Consider the following 17172-nt stretch of genomic DNA (forward strand, 5'->3'; position numbering starts at 1 on the left):
AGAGTTCCAAATAAACGGCTTGAATAAAATACCAGGAGCTGTCTCCTTGTGATGGTTAATTCTGTTTTTGTTGTTGGTCCCCCCCCACTCCTTGTTTGTTTTTTTGAGATAGGTTTCCCTGTGTTGTAGTCCTGGCCATCCTGGAACTTGCTCTGTGGACCAGGCCGGCCTTGAACTCAGAGATCTGCTGCCTTTGCTTCCCGAGTGCCAGGATTGAAGGTGTGTGTCACCACTGCCTGCCATGATGATTCATTTTGATTCTCAGTTTGATGGGCCTTGGAATCACTTAGGAGACACACATCTGGTTTATCTGTGTATATATTACTGGAGAGGTCTGAGTCGGGAAGGAAGACATTCCCTAATGTGATCGGTGTCAACCGATGGACTAGATCGAGTTGCAATGTGGGTAATAAGGTCCAAACCAGGAAAGGAGCTAAACGTCAGTATTCTCTCTCTCTCTCTCTCTCTCTCTCTCTCTCTCTCTCTCTCTCTCTCTCTCTCTCTCTCTCTCTCCCTCCCCTCCCTCCCTTCCCCCCCTACTCTCTCTCTCTCTCTCTCTCTCTCTCTCTCTCTCTCTCTTTCTCTTTCCTTCCTGACCTTGGCTACAGTGTGACCAGGCTTTTGCAGGCTCCAGATGCCAAAGCCTCCAGCTGCTCTCACCGTGACTTCTACCATGACACTTTCCCCTCAAACTGTGAGCCAAAGTAAACTCTTCCCTCAAGTTCCTCTTGCCACAGCAAGTCTGCCACCCTTTCAAAAGCCCCCCCTGCTGAGCTCACCCTCCGCGTCTGAGAACAGTTACTAAAATCCAAAGAAACTGGACCTAGGTGATCCCAAACCCAGCTCCAACAACGTGGGAGAGAAGCAGCAGGCCCTAAAGCTGCGCTGGGTTTTTCAAATGGCTGCAGTTGCTGTGAGTCCTGTCAGGGAGTGACGAGAGCAGCGAGAGAGAATGATAAATATCTATCTGCAGCGGAGAGATCATTTTGAAAGAAGGGCTGTTAGATTAAAAAGCAAGCTAGCCACGGAATGCTAAAGGAAACGAAGGTCTCACAAGCATGTTAATAATGTCAGGCACACTGCCGCCGCGAGGAACGTAGTCATGCCCCCCCAACAAGAAAGTGAGATAAATAAAATTTAGCACCCCTAATTTGTAGGCACAGAGACAGAGCAGGCAGTGAATGCAATCTCTGTGCGTTTAAAAGCGCACAATCTTCTGTTGTAGTTGTTGTTAATGCGGTCCCTTCCCATACTGCATAACTTAAAGGAGCTGACGAGGGGGAAAAATGAATAGTTATTTTAAACGCAATACCCAAGAGCCTACATTTCCTGTGTTGCATTAAATACATTTTGATTGTTTTCTTACCCACTGGCTTTTAGACCTTGGATCCTGGCATAAGGTCTCAGGCAGGACCCGGGGAACCCTAGGCATATCCCAGTTTGACATTTTTTCTTTCTTAGTCCTCTGCTGCAATCCTGTTTTTCTTTGTAGCTGCCAGCATAGACAAATGGCGCTTTTGTTTAACCGTGCTTCAAAGGCTTCATTTATTGTTCTGCAAATGCCAAACCCAAGTCAATCTCACACTTTTGGTCACTGGTCCCCGTCTTTGTTATGGTCCTTTTGGGCAGCATCTGTCTCCATGATGGACCCTTGCTGAGTAGGGGGTAAAGGTGCCTGAGGAGGAGACACGTGAAGGGACATTTTTGCTTCTTAAACTTTGATTTCCATTTAGAAGCCTGTGCCTCTTATTGGCCAACACAGACCCCAAACCTGGGTTAGGACTTCACTTCTGCAGGCAGACTTTCTCGTGCAGTTCAGCCTTGCTTGTCCTTCATTTCACATTGCCTGTTTCCTTCATGACTCCTGTACCTGGACTTCATTATTGAATGAGCCTTCCTGAGATGCTCAGAGACTGCCCTCACCACAACCAATGGCCTTGTGACCATTCCCCCTTTGACTTGGCTGCCTACTATTATGCTTCTGGAAATAATCAAGCTTTCTGATGCTAGATGTCAGTGACTCTCGATCAGAGGTCATTTCACTTCCACGTGACATTCGGCAGTGTGTGGAGACATTTGGGGTTGTTATAAGTGGTGGGGTTTGAGGCTTTTTACTACCGGCATTTAGTGAGTCGAGGTCAGGGATGCTGCCAATCCCCTTAGGGTGTTGGGCCCTGGATGCCAACGTGCGGAGGTTGAGAACACTTGGGTGACTCTACATTTTCCTGATGTTCCTCCTGTGTGTGCAGCTTGCTCTTCTCTTTGTTCTATTGTTTCTTTCCTTTTTTCCCATGGCCTGTAGTTGCTGCAATCCTTATTTCTTTAAAACGTATTATTTAGGTGTGTGTGTGTGTGTGTGTGTGTGTGTGTGTGTGTGTGTGTGTATGTGTGTGTGTACCAGTGTGTGCCAGCATGCCCCAGTGTGTGCCAGCGCGTGTGCAGATGTGGAGAGCATTCAGGAGTAGCTTCTCTTCTTCCGCCTTGTTGTTGGGGACAGTTCCCCACGTTTCCACTGCTGCTGCTGCGTTATGGACTCTCAGCTAGCTGTTTGTCAGGCTGGTTTGGCCACTGGTGTCCCCTGCCGAGCTGTCTCCCTAGCCATGCTGCAGAATTTCCTGCTGTCTCCAGTCTCTGCCACCCCATTTACACTAAGCTTGCATCCAGACACACTTGCCTCTTCCTTTAAAATTCTTCTGTGGCTCCCAATGGCCCCCGGATGAGGTCCTACCTCATGAGCCTGGAATTCAAGCTCCAGTGCATCTGGTCTCCACCTTATCTCCCCCTATTTCCCAGCAACTCTACACTTGGGGACACAGGTCTATTTTCAGTCACTCTGAGGGACATTCCAGTTCCCATCTCAGCACTCTGGTTCAGTTTCCCAGCTTCCCGGCCTCTCCCTGATTAAGTGCCACTTCTTCTCTGTGAGACTAAACCTTCCTTTTCTCTGGGGAGACTTTTTTTTTTCTCTTTAAGGTAACATAAAAGTACGGAGGCTGAGGAACTTAGAAGAAACTTCTAACTAAACCATTCTGAAATAAAAATGTATGTTGTCAGTTTGGGATCCAGGACATTTTTGACTAAAGTAGACTTTAATATGAAAAATCCATGACAGGCTCTGTCTGTCTACCTATCTACCTATCTATCTATCTATCTATCTATCTATCTATCTATCTATCTATCTATCTATCTACCTACCTACCTACCTACCTACCTACCTACCTACCTACCTACCTACCTATCTATCTATCTATCTATCTATCTATCTATCTATCTATCTATCTATCTATCTATCTATCTGAGACAGGGTTTCTCTGTGCAGCTCTGGTTGTCCTAGAACTCATTATGTACACCAGGCTGGCCTTGAACTCAGAGATTTGCTTGCCTCTGTTTCTCAAGTGCTGGGATTAAAGGTGTGCACCACCACCGCCCAGCATATTCTCAGTATTGTTAGCACAGACTTTGCAGAAAAAGTGAATGTTGGGTTATTTTAAATTTATGTCTATCATCGCTTTTGTTGTTGTTTTTTTGTTTGTTTTCTTTTTTGAGACAGGGTTTCTCTGAGTAGTTCTGGCTGTCCCCAAACACTCACTCTGTAGACCAGGCTGGCCTTAAACTCACAGAGATCTGCCTACCTCTGCCTCCCGAGTGCTGGGATTAACAGTGTGCACCACCGCCGCTGTCCTGCTCAGTCATCACTTCTTTTTTTGTTTTTTGTTTTTTGTTTTTTGAGACAGGGTTTCTCTGTAGCTTTGGAGCCTGTCCTGGAACTCACTCTGTAGACCAGGCTGGCCTTGAACTCACAGAGATCCACCTGCTTCTGCCTCCCGAGTGCTGGAATTAAAGGCGTGTGCCACCACCGCCCGGCATCACTTCTTTAAGTATGAAAAGTTCTGAGCAAGAGCTGAAGAGATGGCATGGCAGTTAAGAGCATCCTTTGATCTTGCGGATGACCTTGGTTTACTTCACAGCATCCACATGGTGGTTCACAACTATCATTCTGGGGAATCGAGCACCTTTTTCCTGACCTGTCAGGAACAGGCACACACTTGGTACATGGAGAAGCCTAACTTAACATTGGTGCAGCCATGACAGGCTGCAGGCTAACAACACTAGGCCTCACCATTACAATAACCAGGAAAAGTCACAAACTGTGCCCTGCAGGGGAACCAATCAGAATTGAGACAAACAAATACTAGATGGTCCAAGACATAAAGGATAGCTTACATAACTTCTATATAGGTTGCTAATTTCCTTGTGGCAATGCCAGTACCAATCCTTGTTTGACAAGACTTCTGTTACCTCACTACTGCCCAATCAGGAGTTCAACTCCCATCTGAATCCGGAATTTCTCTACCCCCACCCGCCACTTTACTCCTTAAAAACCCTGCCATAACTAAGTTTAAGGCTCTCCCTGATCCAACTGCTATGTCAGAACAGATGGGAAGCCCAAGCTCGATCTTGCAGTAAAGACTCTTTGCTTTTGCATACTAGCTTGGACTCCTGGTGATCTCTGGGGGACTCATGCATGGGGAAAACAGTACACATACATTCTGCAGGTGAAACATGTACATTAAAAAATAGCCTTAAATTATTAAAAAAATTCATGAACAAACACATACCACTGGATGTTATTTGGAGACATATGAATGAGGTCTCCCTATGAGCAGTAACAGGAATGTGTACTTTAGCACACTCTTTGACAAAAACAAGGAATCCTTCTTAGAGCTTCCTTCTCTCTTGATAGAAATTGGGCCAGATGAGACACCAAGGCAGAGAATCCCAGGTTCTTAGTTATGCCTAAGTTCTTTTGTGGAAATCCAGGTTTTAAAATGTTGGTGACTAATAAAAATCATTCACTTGGAGAAGTCAAAGGAGTCAGCAGCACGTGTGGCTTGAGAGGCCCACTTCCAAGCCTCCATCCACAGCTCAGGCGATGTGTATTTCTGTAGTCTTCCATGTTGCTTCACTTCTCCTGAGAAGATTAAGTATTTTCTCATTCACACTTTCAGGGTTAACAGTTTGCTGCCTTTTACTCGTTGCTACTTCATGAAAATCCTAGTAGAGCCAAAGAGGGAAGGGGGCTTTGGGAATGCCGCAGTAAAAGCTAGGCTGAACTTCACACTATCAGTTCCCAGGAGAGAGGTGTGGCCTGTTAGTAGGTCGTGAAATCAACATTCCAAGTTACAGTCAGTGTCTTCACAGACGGACTGCCATGAAAAATGTGAAAGCCTATTGTAGGTTAGTTAGGTTTGAGTACTTTTTCTTATTTAGCTATTTCTAATTTAAAATTACATTTATTTATTTATATATAGATTGATTCTCCTCTCTCTCTCTCTCTCTCTCTCTCTCTCTCTCTCTCTGTGTGTGTGTGTGTGTGTGTGTGTGTGTGCGTGTGTGTGTTTAAAAGATAACTCTCCTGGATTGGGCTTTCTCCTCCCACTTTGCAGGTCCCAGGCATTGGACTCAGGCCATCAGCTTTGGCAGCAGGTGCCTATACCACCTGACCATTATTATTATTTTTATTTATTCATTTATTTATTTATTTATTTATTTATTTATTTATTTATTTATTTATTTATTTTTGGTTTTTTGAGACAAGGTTTCTCTGTGTAGTCTTGCGCCTTTCCCAGAACTCACTTTGTAGACCAGGCTGGCCTCAAACTCACAGAGATCTGCCTGCCTCTGCCTCCCGAGTGCTGGGATTAAAGGCGTGCGCCTCCACTGCCCGGCTATTATTATTATTTTTAAAGGGTCTCTCTATGTAATTTTGGCTGTCCTAGAACTCTCCATGTAGACCAGGCTGGTCTAGAACACACAGAGATCCACCTGCCTCTGCCTACCAAGTGCTGGGATCAAAGGTGTTTGCCACCAAACCTAGATCATATGCTTATGCCTGGATCTTGCCAGCCTGGACAGTACTGCTTTTGAGGGAACAAATGGGGCAAGGATGCTAGTTAGCTGTGTGACCACATGGTCATTGCATTCAGCCTCCAATCAGCATAAGAAACAGAACACTCTGGGTGTTTCTCTCTGGAGCTATATTTTGAACTTGGATACCTTTGGGACTCTGCCTGTGACCTGTGGGCTCTCATTGAATTCACACTGCAGTTCTACTGGGTGGGCTGTGGGGTGAGGGAGTGGAGGTTAGAAAGTGGCCAGGGGACTGACTTCACAGGCCCAACAAAGAATTTGATTTAGTAATAGACATAGGGGAATTCCATTTCAGGATAAATAATAATTTATGTAAGGAATGGTGCTGGTGAAGCATGGCACAGTATTGCAAGGGCCATTTCCTTCCTCCTCCTTGGCTTTTACCTTTCTAGCTCCTTCAGTAATTACATGGACACCACCCGAGCTCAGGAGCTGACTGGGAGGAGGAGAGGCATGGAATGTCCGTCCAGGCTTGGATGCTGGCCGAAGACAGTTTGCCATAAAACTGAAGTAATTAATTGGATTGTGTAGAGGATTAAACACTAAATAAGAACATATTGGAGTTCTGGCCGGTAGACCCAAATGTTGTGCTGGAAACGATGAAAAACTAACTTCACGAGAGATATAAAATTGTAAATTAAATTTGTTCTTTGAAGAAAGAATCTGTTTTTTTTTAAAGTTTTTTCCTTTTATTGAAAATAGAATTTTTTTTCTCACATAATATATCCTGATTGCAATTTGCCTCTGTCTACTTCTCCTAGTTCTTCCTCATCCCCTCCCATCCAGATCCACCCCTTTCTGTCTCTCCTTAGAAAGCCAAAAGGCTCCTAAGGGATGATAATAAAATAAAATATAATACGATCAAATAAACACTAACACATTGGAAAAGGACAAGACAAACACACAGAAGGACAAAAGCCCAAAAGAAGGCACAAGAAACCAAGACCCATTTGCTGAGGATATCTGTACACTGTGAATGTGTTGCTCTGATTGGTTAATAGCTAAAGTGCTGATTGGTTAGTAGCTGGGCAGGAAGTATAGGCGGGACAAAGAGAGAGGAGAATTCTGGGAAGTGGAAGGCTGAGTCGGAAGATGCTGCCAGCTGCCATCGCCATGAGAAACAAGATGTAAAGTACCGGTAAGTCACAAGCCACGTGGCAAGGTACAGATTTATAGAAATGGGTTAATTTAAGATATGAGAACTAGATAGCAAGAAGCCTGAGCCCTTAGGCCAAACAGTTTAAATAATATAAGCGTCTGTGTGTTTATTTGGGTCTGAGTGGCTGTGGGACCCTAGGCAGGACTGGAGATAACTCCAGCTATACCCACTTGTTCACAAACCCAGAAATCCCGTAAAAACCCTAAGCTGGAATTCACAATATGTATGCCAAGGACCTGCAGGGTAAAAAGAAAGAAAAGTCTATAAATAAAAAAAAAGATAAAATAATTTTAAAGAAGCTCTGTCATGACAGCATGAGACAAACCAAAGATGCTATTGATTTCATTTTCTATTGGCCATCTACTGCTGGCCAAGGGGCCTACCCTTAAGAGTAGCTTGTTTTCCCAGTGAGACTCCCTTGGAGAAAATGAAATTTTCATTCACAAGTAGTTATCAATTTGAGATTACTTCTGGGTTAGGGGTGAGGACTTGTGTCCACTTCTCTGAACTCTAGGACCCCATTTGGTACAGATCTGTGCAGGCCCTGTGTAAAGCCACCAACCGGCTCTGTGAGCTCCTGTGTGCATCCATCTTGGTGATTTAGAGGGCCTTGTTTTGCTGCTATCCTTCATCCCCTTTGGCTTTTACACTTTTCCTGCCTCCTCTTCTGTGAGAGTTCCTGAGCCCCAAGGGAAGGATTTGATGGACACATACCATTTAGGGATGAGTGTTCCAAGGTCTCTCACTCTCTGCATAAAGTCTGGCTGTTGGTCTCTGTATTTGTCACCATTTACTGGAGGAGGAAGCTTCTCTAATGATGGCTGAGCAAATCACTGATAGATGAATACAGTAGAATGTCATTAAGAGCCATTTTATTGCTATGTCTGTTTGTTTGTTTTAGAACAGTAGTATTTGGTTATTCCCTAGGTTTCTGGGCTATCTAGTTTTATATTCTTGGTCACCCAAGCTGTGTTGGGTGTGGATTCTGTCTCGCAGAGTGGGCTTTAAATCAAACCAGACATTGGGTGGTTTTGCTATAGCTTATCTTGCAGCCAGGACGCCATTGCAGACCAAAAGGTTGGTGACTGGATGTTTGTGTTTCTCCTTTGGTACCATGCAGAGTTACTGTATCAAAGAAGTTAGCACATAGGGGTGAAGGCTCTATGTAGACACCAGTTCGATTTCTCTATGCTCAATGAGTTGTATAGGTGTTGTCTTCAGCAATGAGGCCTTCCTGAAAGTGTGTGGGGAGCAACCTATATTCTTGGCAATAGTCTTAGTTGTTTGGGTGTGTGTGGGGGGTGTCCCATGGGACTGCCTTTGGCCAACATCTCATTTAGATACAACCCAATCTCAGTACTAGAAGCTTCATTTGGTTACAAGAGATGGCCAGCTTTGGGGCTCTGTCTCCTCCATTATTTGGCAATTTCATTTAGATCACCTTCATGTAGACCTTCTTTTTAGGAAGCTTGTACTGTATTAGGTTCCCATACTACCCCTCAAATGGCCCTTAATTTTAACCATCTCTCCCTATATTTCCTCCTTCATTCCCCTCTCTCCTCCCACTTCTCATTTGATCTTCTTATTCCAGTTCCCCCCCACCTACCCATAATTATCTGTTCTTTTTCCTTTTCTTAGAGATATGTATCTGCCCTCCCCCATTCCTTACTCTATACCTAACCTTTACAGCTCTACAGATTGTAGCTTGGTTATCATTGACTTAAGTTCTAATATCTGTATATAAGCAAATACATACTATATTTATCTCTCCGAGTCTGGGTTACCTCATTTTTTCCTAGTTCTGTCCATTTACCTGTAAATTTCATCTAATTGGGGTGCCTTACAGTTTCAGAAGTTTAGTCCATTATCATCATGGTGGCATGCAGGCAGGCATGGTGCTGGAGAATGAGTTAAGAGTTCTACTTTTTTTTTTTTTTTTTGAGACAGGGTTTCTCTGTGTAGTTTTGGTGCCTTCCTGGAACTCACTCTGTAGACCAGGCTGGCCTTGAACTCACAAAGATCCGCCTGGCTCTGCCTCCCGCCTGGCTCTGCCTCCCGAGTGCTGGGATTAAAGGCGTGTGCCACCACTGTTTAGCGAGTTCTACATCTTAATCCATAGGCAACAGGAAGTGAACCGTGACACTGGGCATAGCTTGAGTTTAGGAGATCTCAGTGCCACCCCTACAGTGACACACTTTTTTCATTTTCTGGATTTTCTGAGAGACTTTCCAGACTTGCCTGCTTATATCAGAACAACTCTATACTAATTCCAAAACAGCATGGGTTTGTATTTTTTAAATTTTCTTTTAAGTTGTGATTTTAAAGTAGTGATAATTGTCCTACACATACACATTTATATCCTTCCCCCTCTCTATTTAACACTACATTATAAAATTTGTTGGTATAATTGAAGACAAAATTTTAAATGGCTATGAAATTATTTAATGGCAATTGAAAATAACTCATGTAACCACTTTATTTTAAAAAGTAATATTTAGTGCTTATTTCAGAAGCACATAAACTGAAATTGGTCAAAAAAAGTAGTGTGCCAGTATTATTTATTGTCTGTAGATTTGCTTTGGTAAATATTGGCACAAACATCTTCAAGCACAAAATTTTTCTCCAGTATTTGGGGATTCTGTTTGAATCATAGAGTAGCATTGAAAGTAGAATAACTGCTGAGTGGTGCAGGCCTTTAATCCAAGCACTCAGGAGGCAGAGCCAGGTGGATCTCTGTGAGTTCAAGGCCAGCCTGGTCTACAGAGCAAAATCAAGGACAGGCACCAAAACAACACAGAGAAACCCTGTCTCGAACCCCCCCCCCCAAAAAAAAGTAGAATAACCAAGTCAAAAACATTAACAAGGCTCTGATACACAGTGTTAATGTTAGAGGGAAGGAAGATGTAGGTATGTGCTTTGTCTCTGGGACATATAAGAGGGCTAGGTTAGCCAGACCCCTGTCAGCACTGGGCTTACTATCATTCTAAAACATACACTTCACTTTTTAAAGTATTTTTTTGATTGGTGGCGAGTACAAATATAATAATTACACGAAGAGAAGAGTGAAAATAAAACTTAATTGATACACTAGCCAAAAATAGATGCTACATTATGAGTGCATTTTTCTAAAGGATCTCAAGAAAGATTGAGTAAAAGCATTTGCTGGTGAGGATTAAAAAAATGGTGCAGTTGGAATGTCCTCAATAAAACTGTTGACAATGGGATTTGCAGATTTCCCATTGTCATATGCTAAGACTATCAATTCTTAGCCCTCCCCCTCCTTATGCATTGTCAGAACAGGGACCACCCCCCTGTAAATGATGGTTAGAGCTGGCAATATAATCAAAAGGGTTGCAGAGACAGCTCATTCCTGGTCCATGTAACATAGGACCTAAGCTAATGAAAGCTGCTGTTAAAGAAGCCTTGGGAAGTGCTGGGGGACTAATTGTTCCAGATATTTATTTCAGCTTAGTTTACAGGTAGACTTTCTTCTCTGTATAAAACGTTACATTAGAACCTGCTGCGTGGAATGTTTCGAGAAGCAGGAGAGTGATGGGGTCTATTCTTTCATGTGCAAAGGGTCTTGAGATACTGCTTATGGTGTTCAGATGGCATAAATTCAGACCCAGAGACATACTGTGAGGTCAGAGAGATTCCCAGCATTTTCCCTCTGTCCACACACTTACATGTGTTAATCAGAAGGATCACATTCTATTTATTTATTTATCCACTTATTTATTTATTTACTTGCTTGCTTGTTTATTTATTTATTTGCTTATTTATTTATTTATATTATTAAGAAATTGTCTATTCATTTTACATAACAACCACAGATCCCCCTCTCCTCCCTCCTCCCGCCTTCCAGCCCTCCCCCACAAACCCCCCCCCATTCCTTCCTCCTCCAAGGCAAGGTCTCCCATGGGGAGTGAGCAGAGCCCGGTACATTCAGTTGAGGCAGATCCAAGCCCCTACTCCCTGCACCAAGGCTGCGCAAGGTGTCCCACCATAGGCACTGGGCTCCAAAAGGCCCGCTCATGCACCAGGGAGAGATCCTGATCCCTCTGCCTGGGGGCCCCCTAAACAGTTCAAGCTAAGCAACTGTCTTGCCTATCCAGAGTGCCTAGTCCAATACCATGGGGGCTCTTCAACTATTGGTCTACAGTTCACAAGTTTCCGCTAGTTTGGCTGGCCGTCTCTGTATTTTTTTCCATCATGATCTCAATGTCCTTGCTCATAGAATCCCTCCTCTCTCTCATTGATTGGACTCCTGGAGCTTGGCCTGGCACCCGGCCATGGGTCTCTGCATCTGCTTCCATCAGTTACTAGATGAAGGCTCTATGATGGCATTTAGGGTATTCAGTAATCTGATTACCAGAGTAGGCCAGTTCAGGCAGCCTCTGGACTATTGCTAGTAGTCTAAGGTGGGGTCATCCTTGTGGATTCCTGGGAACTTCCCTAGCACCTTGTTTCTCCATTATTCCCATGATGTCTTCATTTATCATGGTATCTCTTTCTTTGCTCCCCCATTCTGTCCCTGTCCCGGCTCGAACCTCCCATTCCCTTATGTTCTCATCCCCCATCCCTTGCTTTCCATTACCCCCCTCACTCCCAGTTTGCTCATGTAGATCTCATCTATTCCTCAGAAGAATCGCATTGTTCTTTATGTGTTTTCAAGGAGTTAAGCACAGCCTGGGCATGTTTAAGAACTCACCTAGTGGGTGGGTATGGTGACACAAGCCTTTAATCTTAGCACTTGGGAGGCAGAGGCAGGTGGATCTTCATAAATTTAAGGCCAGCCTGGTCTACATAGTTCCAGGACAGCCAGGGCTACATAGAAAGACTTTGTTTTTCAAATAACAAAAACAAAACAGAAAAGAACTTGCCTAGCATCAAATACATGGTAAATGGAGATCTGAAGAGGGTAGGAAGGAGAGCATGAAGCATGATTATGGGATAGTCACTGATGAAATGTGGCTCATTTCCTCCCCCCACCTTGAGACAATGTCCCTTTATATGCTCTAAACCATCTTAGACACTTCTATGTAGTAAAGGATGTTCTCCAACATGTTATCCATCTGCCTCAGCCTCCCAAGTGCTGGAATTATCAGATGTGTGCTACCACACTTGGCTCTGTCTTACTTTTCTTTTTTAAATCAGAATTTCTCTTAAAAGATGAGCATATCTAGTAACTAGCCTTGATTTCCTGAAATGAAGCACAGCATTTGGAGCAGGCAGAGGAGGTGGATGGTAAGACAGAATAGGAGACTGTCACTTGTTCTTGTAAGAGACAGGATATGCAGGAATCCACAGGACACTGCTGTTAGCAGCCCATTCAGCCGGTACTGTGAACATCTGTAATGGATGACAGTCAGACACTGCAGTGGTAGGATTTTAACACAGAGCTTCGGGGGAAGCTTGAGCTTCCCTAGAGGGAAGACAGCAGCAGTATCTAAATATCTTGCAGGACTGTGGACTGTCATTTTTTGTTTTGTTTTCAAGAAAGGGTTTCTCTTTGTAGCCCTGGCTGTCCTGGAACTCTCTCTGTAGACCAGGCTGGGCTGAAACTCACAGAGATACATGTGCCTCTGCCTTCTGAGTGCTGGGATTAAAAACATGCTCCATCACTAGCTTGTAGAATTCTTGAGAGAATTGGCTGAGATAACTCCTGTGACATTCTTACATTGTTTGCTACATAGTAAGTGCTCAATAAACGTTACTTCTTACTACTTACATGCTTCTATGTTTCTTTCAATAGTTGTCTCCTTAACCCCATCTGTACCCTAACAGGCCAGTAGACATATCTTTGGATGACCCAGCAAAAGGATAAAATAAAATGCAGAGCTGGAGTTTGTAGGTACAAAGCCTTCTTGCCATCAAACACATTTATGGATAAGAACACTAGAGAAGCCAGGTGTGGAGGGCCAAAGAGGCAGAGATAGGTGGGTCTCTGAATTTGATGCCAGCTTGGTGTATATAGTAGAATCACTGACCTTCCCCCCAAAAAAGTCTTGAGAGATGGAATAGTGTAACTATGAGGCTTATTGGACTCAGGGGAAAAAGATTCACTGGGAAAAGAGAATAAGTAGTATCTAAAAAGGTGTTGAGTTAGTCCCCAGGACCCACAGGATGGAAGGAGGGAGGCAACTCCACACATCTGTCTTCTGGCCTCCACACTCATACCATAGTCTACATGCATAGGTGTGAAGGCACACACACACACACACACACACACACACACACACACACACAAACACTAAATACATGCAATAGAAATTTGAAAAACAAAATGAAGTCTTCCTGGCTGGGAGAATAAATTAGGTTCTTTAGTATTGTCTATAATAAACGAAGCACAGCAAAACCAGACGTCTGCCATCACCCTACCGGTTCATACTAGGATGTTACCATTTCTTTGCTGTTTCAGATCAACATGAGGATCTCTGTCCTAAAGGAAAAATAGTCTCACCCACCCTCAGCATTTGGGTCTTGTCTCTGGGGATTGAGTAAAGCTAAGCTGAATGAGCTGTAAAGAATAGGTCATAAAGCAAGGTGCCTGAGTTAGCAGGTCACCTTCTGGGAGCAAATCATCTATGGACTTCTTTGCTGCTCACACAGAAGTGTTGTGTGTCTGAAGTGACACCCTGACACTTTTCCTGTGATGGAAAAAAGAAGGAAGGAAAGAAAATAGAAAATGAAAGGAAGGGGGGAAAAGGGAGTTGCCCAGAAACCAGGGAGTCAAGCAAGAGCTTTTAGTGCTCCAGGGAGGCTACTGAGAAATTGTTAAGTCAGATATTGGAGCGGAATGGAAGGCAGTCCCTGACACAGCTTTCAGCGTACATGTGCTCAATGGCATGGTCTGTGTCAAGGGCCTGATGTCTTCTTTCATTTCACCTGTAGGCTGCTGTGTGTCATGATCCAGCACCACATCCATACCACAGTTCCTTATTTGCTTATTTGACACTTGGTTGTGTATAGGTTTCGGAGATCCAGTCTGATGTTTTGATACAAGTATACACTGTTTTTTGTTTGTTTGTTTGTTTGTTTTTGTTTTCTATTTGAGACAGGATTTCTCTGTGTAGACTTGGCTGTCCGGAAACTCTCTCTGTAGACCAGGCTGGCTTGGAACTCAGAGATCCACCCGACTTGGCCTCCCCAGCGTTGGAATTAAAGGCAATGCGCCACCATGCCCAGCTGCAAGAGTACATTGAACATTGATCACATTGCAGGAAGTAATGGGTTGCGGAAGTGGCACAGTGGGGAAGAACACTTGTCCTGCAAGCATGAGGACCTCAGTTCAAATCTCCAGCATTCCAAGCTGCCCAAAGCTAGCATCTAGGGGTAGAGATAAGTAGATTGTGGCCAGCTAGCCTAGCTAAAAATGGTGAGCATCTGCTCTAGTGAGGGTTCCTGTCTTAAGATAATAAAGTAGAGTGATAGAAAAAGATACCAAGTCCTACTCTGGCCTCCACATACATACACTCATATATACATATACACAAAGACACATGAATATACACAAAGACATATGTACACACATGTGCACACACACATGCATATATACACACACATACACATACACACACAAAGACACATACACAAATACATAAGCAGACACATGCACATATATATTTAGGCACAAACATATATATGCAGACACATGCATAAATATATATACAGACAAGCACACATATACACAAATGCATGCGTACGTACACATGTACACTCAAACACACACATACATACCTTTGCATTTGTTATTCCTTTGTGGTGGAGACTGAGGAAAAAAATCCCTTTTCTATATTACCTTGCAGCCATTTTGTAGAGGAGAAAACTGAAGTGCAGAAAAGTTCTGATTTGCCTTTAGACACCCAGTCAAGAGCTGGAGTTCAATTGGGTGACACAAGACTTTCTCCTTCTGGGTGACACACCAGGCTCTTTAGTACCCAGACTCTGGGTGCCCACAATCTACAGACTCAATCTCTCTTTCTAAAACAACAACCTGTGTTCTATGGCCTCACAGAGTCCTCATTTGGGTGCAGGTAAGTAAGGAACCCAAACGGTTTGGGGGTTGCTCCCTTTTCTGGACGGCTCTGTAGGCACGCCCACTTTGCCTGCCGTCTTCTCTTCTATCTGTGCAGTGACGGCAATGGTCCAGCTGCCCTTCCCTCCTTCCAGCCCTGGAAGTGTAGCATTTGGCATCTCCACGCCGCTCCCATTCCATAGTGGGAAGCTCTGAATGCAGCCATCTGAGCTTTGAGCTTGAGTAATGTTGGTAATTTCAAAGCCTCATTATCTTGTTCCCTAGTGATTTGCTTCTAAACAACTATAGTTCTTGAGGGAGGCGGGTAGTGTGAACAACAGTGCTGGAATAGTTCCACTGGGGAGGGTGAGAGGTACCTGGAGTTTTAAATTTAGAACCTTAGTGACCGAAGCAGCAGAATTTGTCCCTCGGGCAATAAGTCCATGCTAAGGATGCAATGTTTTAGAGTTGAGGCTGTTATTAAGTGGGGAGTGGGTGACAGAGATGGCATTATAAAGGACAAGACAGTGTCCTGTAGGCCCCCCCATTGGATAGATGAGAAAGCTGAGTTCCAAAGAAGAGATTTATGGATACATATTTTTATTCTTAAACTTAAAAAGATTATTCCAAGGATCCAGCAATCACGTTCACTACACTGTTTTCTCACTTGGGTACTTTGTGACCCTTTGCTCTCTAGTCTAGCTCTCCATGAAGTTTGCATGGCAACAGTCTCCTAATGAGCGTTTTAAGAAAAGAGGAAGGCTGATGCTAGACATGCTTTCCCATTCAAACTGTTCAGAGAACAAATGACTTTGCCTTTCAGAAGCCCCACTGGGACCAAACCTGCTCTGAGTTGACCTTGCCAGCAGGTCTGTGATATCTGAGAGAGCTGTAAACTTCCTGTGTAAAAATTGCTCCTTCAAGACAGTAGAGTTGCCCCTGTTGGCTGGGTGCAGGGGAAGGCGTGAGTGAAGACGTGAGAGTGGGAGAGCTAGCTCCTGTCTGTCATGTGGTGGTGTGGGCAAGGGGGAGATACCCCTCTCCTTGCTTGTCCCTTGCCACCTAAGGCAGGTGGGAAAGGCTGGTCATGGAGTCCCAAGAGTAGGAGAGCTGACTCTGACCCTCATTGGCTGCAGCACTCAGAAGAGAAAGTCTGTACCTTACCCTGGCTGCACATGACAGCTGACTTTATTGACAGCACAGGAGATCTGCCCCCATGAAAGTGTGTTAGAGATCTGGCCCCATCCCTCATCTGCCATATTGTGGAGTGGGCTAGGAAGACAAGACCTCCCCCTTCTCCTGCCCTTCGCTGTCTGTGGTGGATGGGAGAACTGGCCCTGAGGTTATGAGAGTGGGAAAACTGGCCCTGCACCTCATCCAGGCAGCACAGTAGAACTGACCCTCTTGGCAGGGGTGCAGGTGAGCCAGCCAGGAGTGAGTGAGTGCAGGAGATTTGGTCCTGCCCCTCCTCCCCCATCTGCCATGTGGTGGCATGAGTAAGGGAAAGATGTTCTACACGCCGCCCCCCCCCACCTCGCTTCTTGCTACCTGTTGGCTCCAGGGTCATGAAATGGGAAAGCTAGCCCTGCCCCTCACTGACTGAAGTACATGGGAGAGTGGGCCCTCCACCTTGCCTGGGGAGCACACTAGAGCTGAGATTACAGATGTGTATCACTATACCTGGCTTTCTAAAGAAATTAATTAAAATAAATTTCAAATCATTTTGGAATAATTTAAAATTTATGGAAAAGTTGGAAAATTAACGTACTTCCTGTCCTGTTTTTATTCTCCATAAGGCTGCTGTGGTATGTTTGCCAAATCTAAGAGGCCAGCCCTGGTACATCACTTATTAATTAAACTGCACATGAGTTCTAGGATCTAACAGCCTTGCATTAGTGTCCCTTTGCTTTTCCAGAGTTTAGGTCAAAATACTACAATGTCTTCAATTGCCATACTTCCAGGTTTTTTTTTTTTTTTTTTTTTTTTTTTTTTTTTTTTTTTTTTTTTTTGAGACAGGGTTTCTCTATGTAGCTTTGCACCTTTCCTGGAACTCACTTGGTAGTCC

The sequence above is a fragment of the Peromyscus eremicus genome, chromosome 20 (assembly GCF_949786415.1).
Source record: "Peromyscus eremicus chromosome 20, PerEre_H2_v1, whole genome shotgun sequence".
In the NCBI taxonomy this organism is placed as follows: Eukaryota; Metazoa; Chordata; class Mammalia; order Rodentia; family Cricetidae; genus Peromyscus; species Peromyscus eremicus.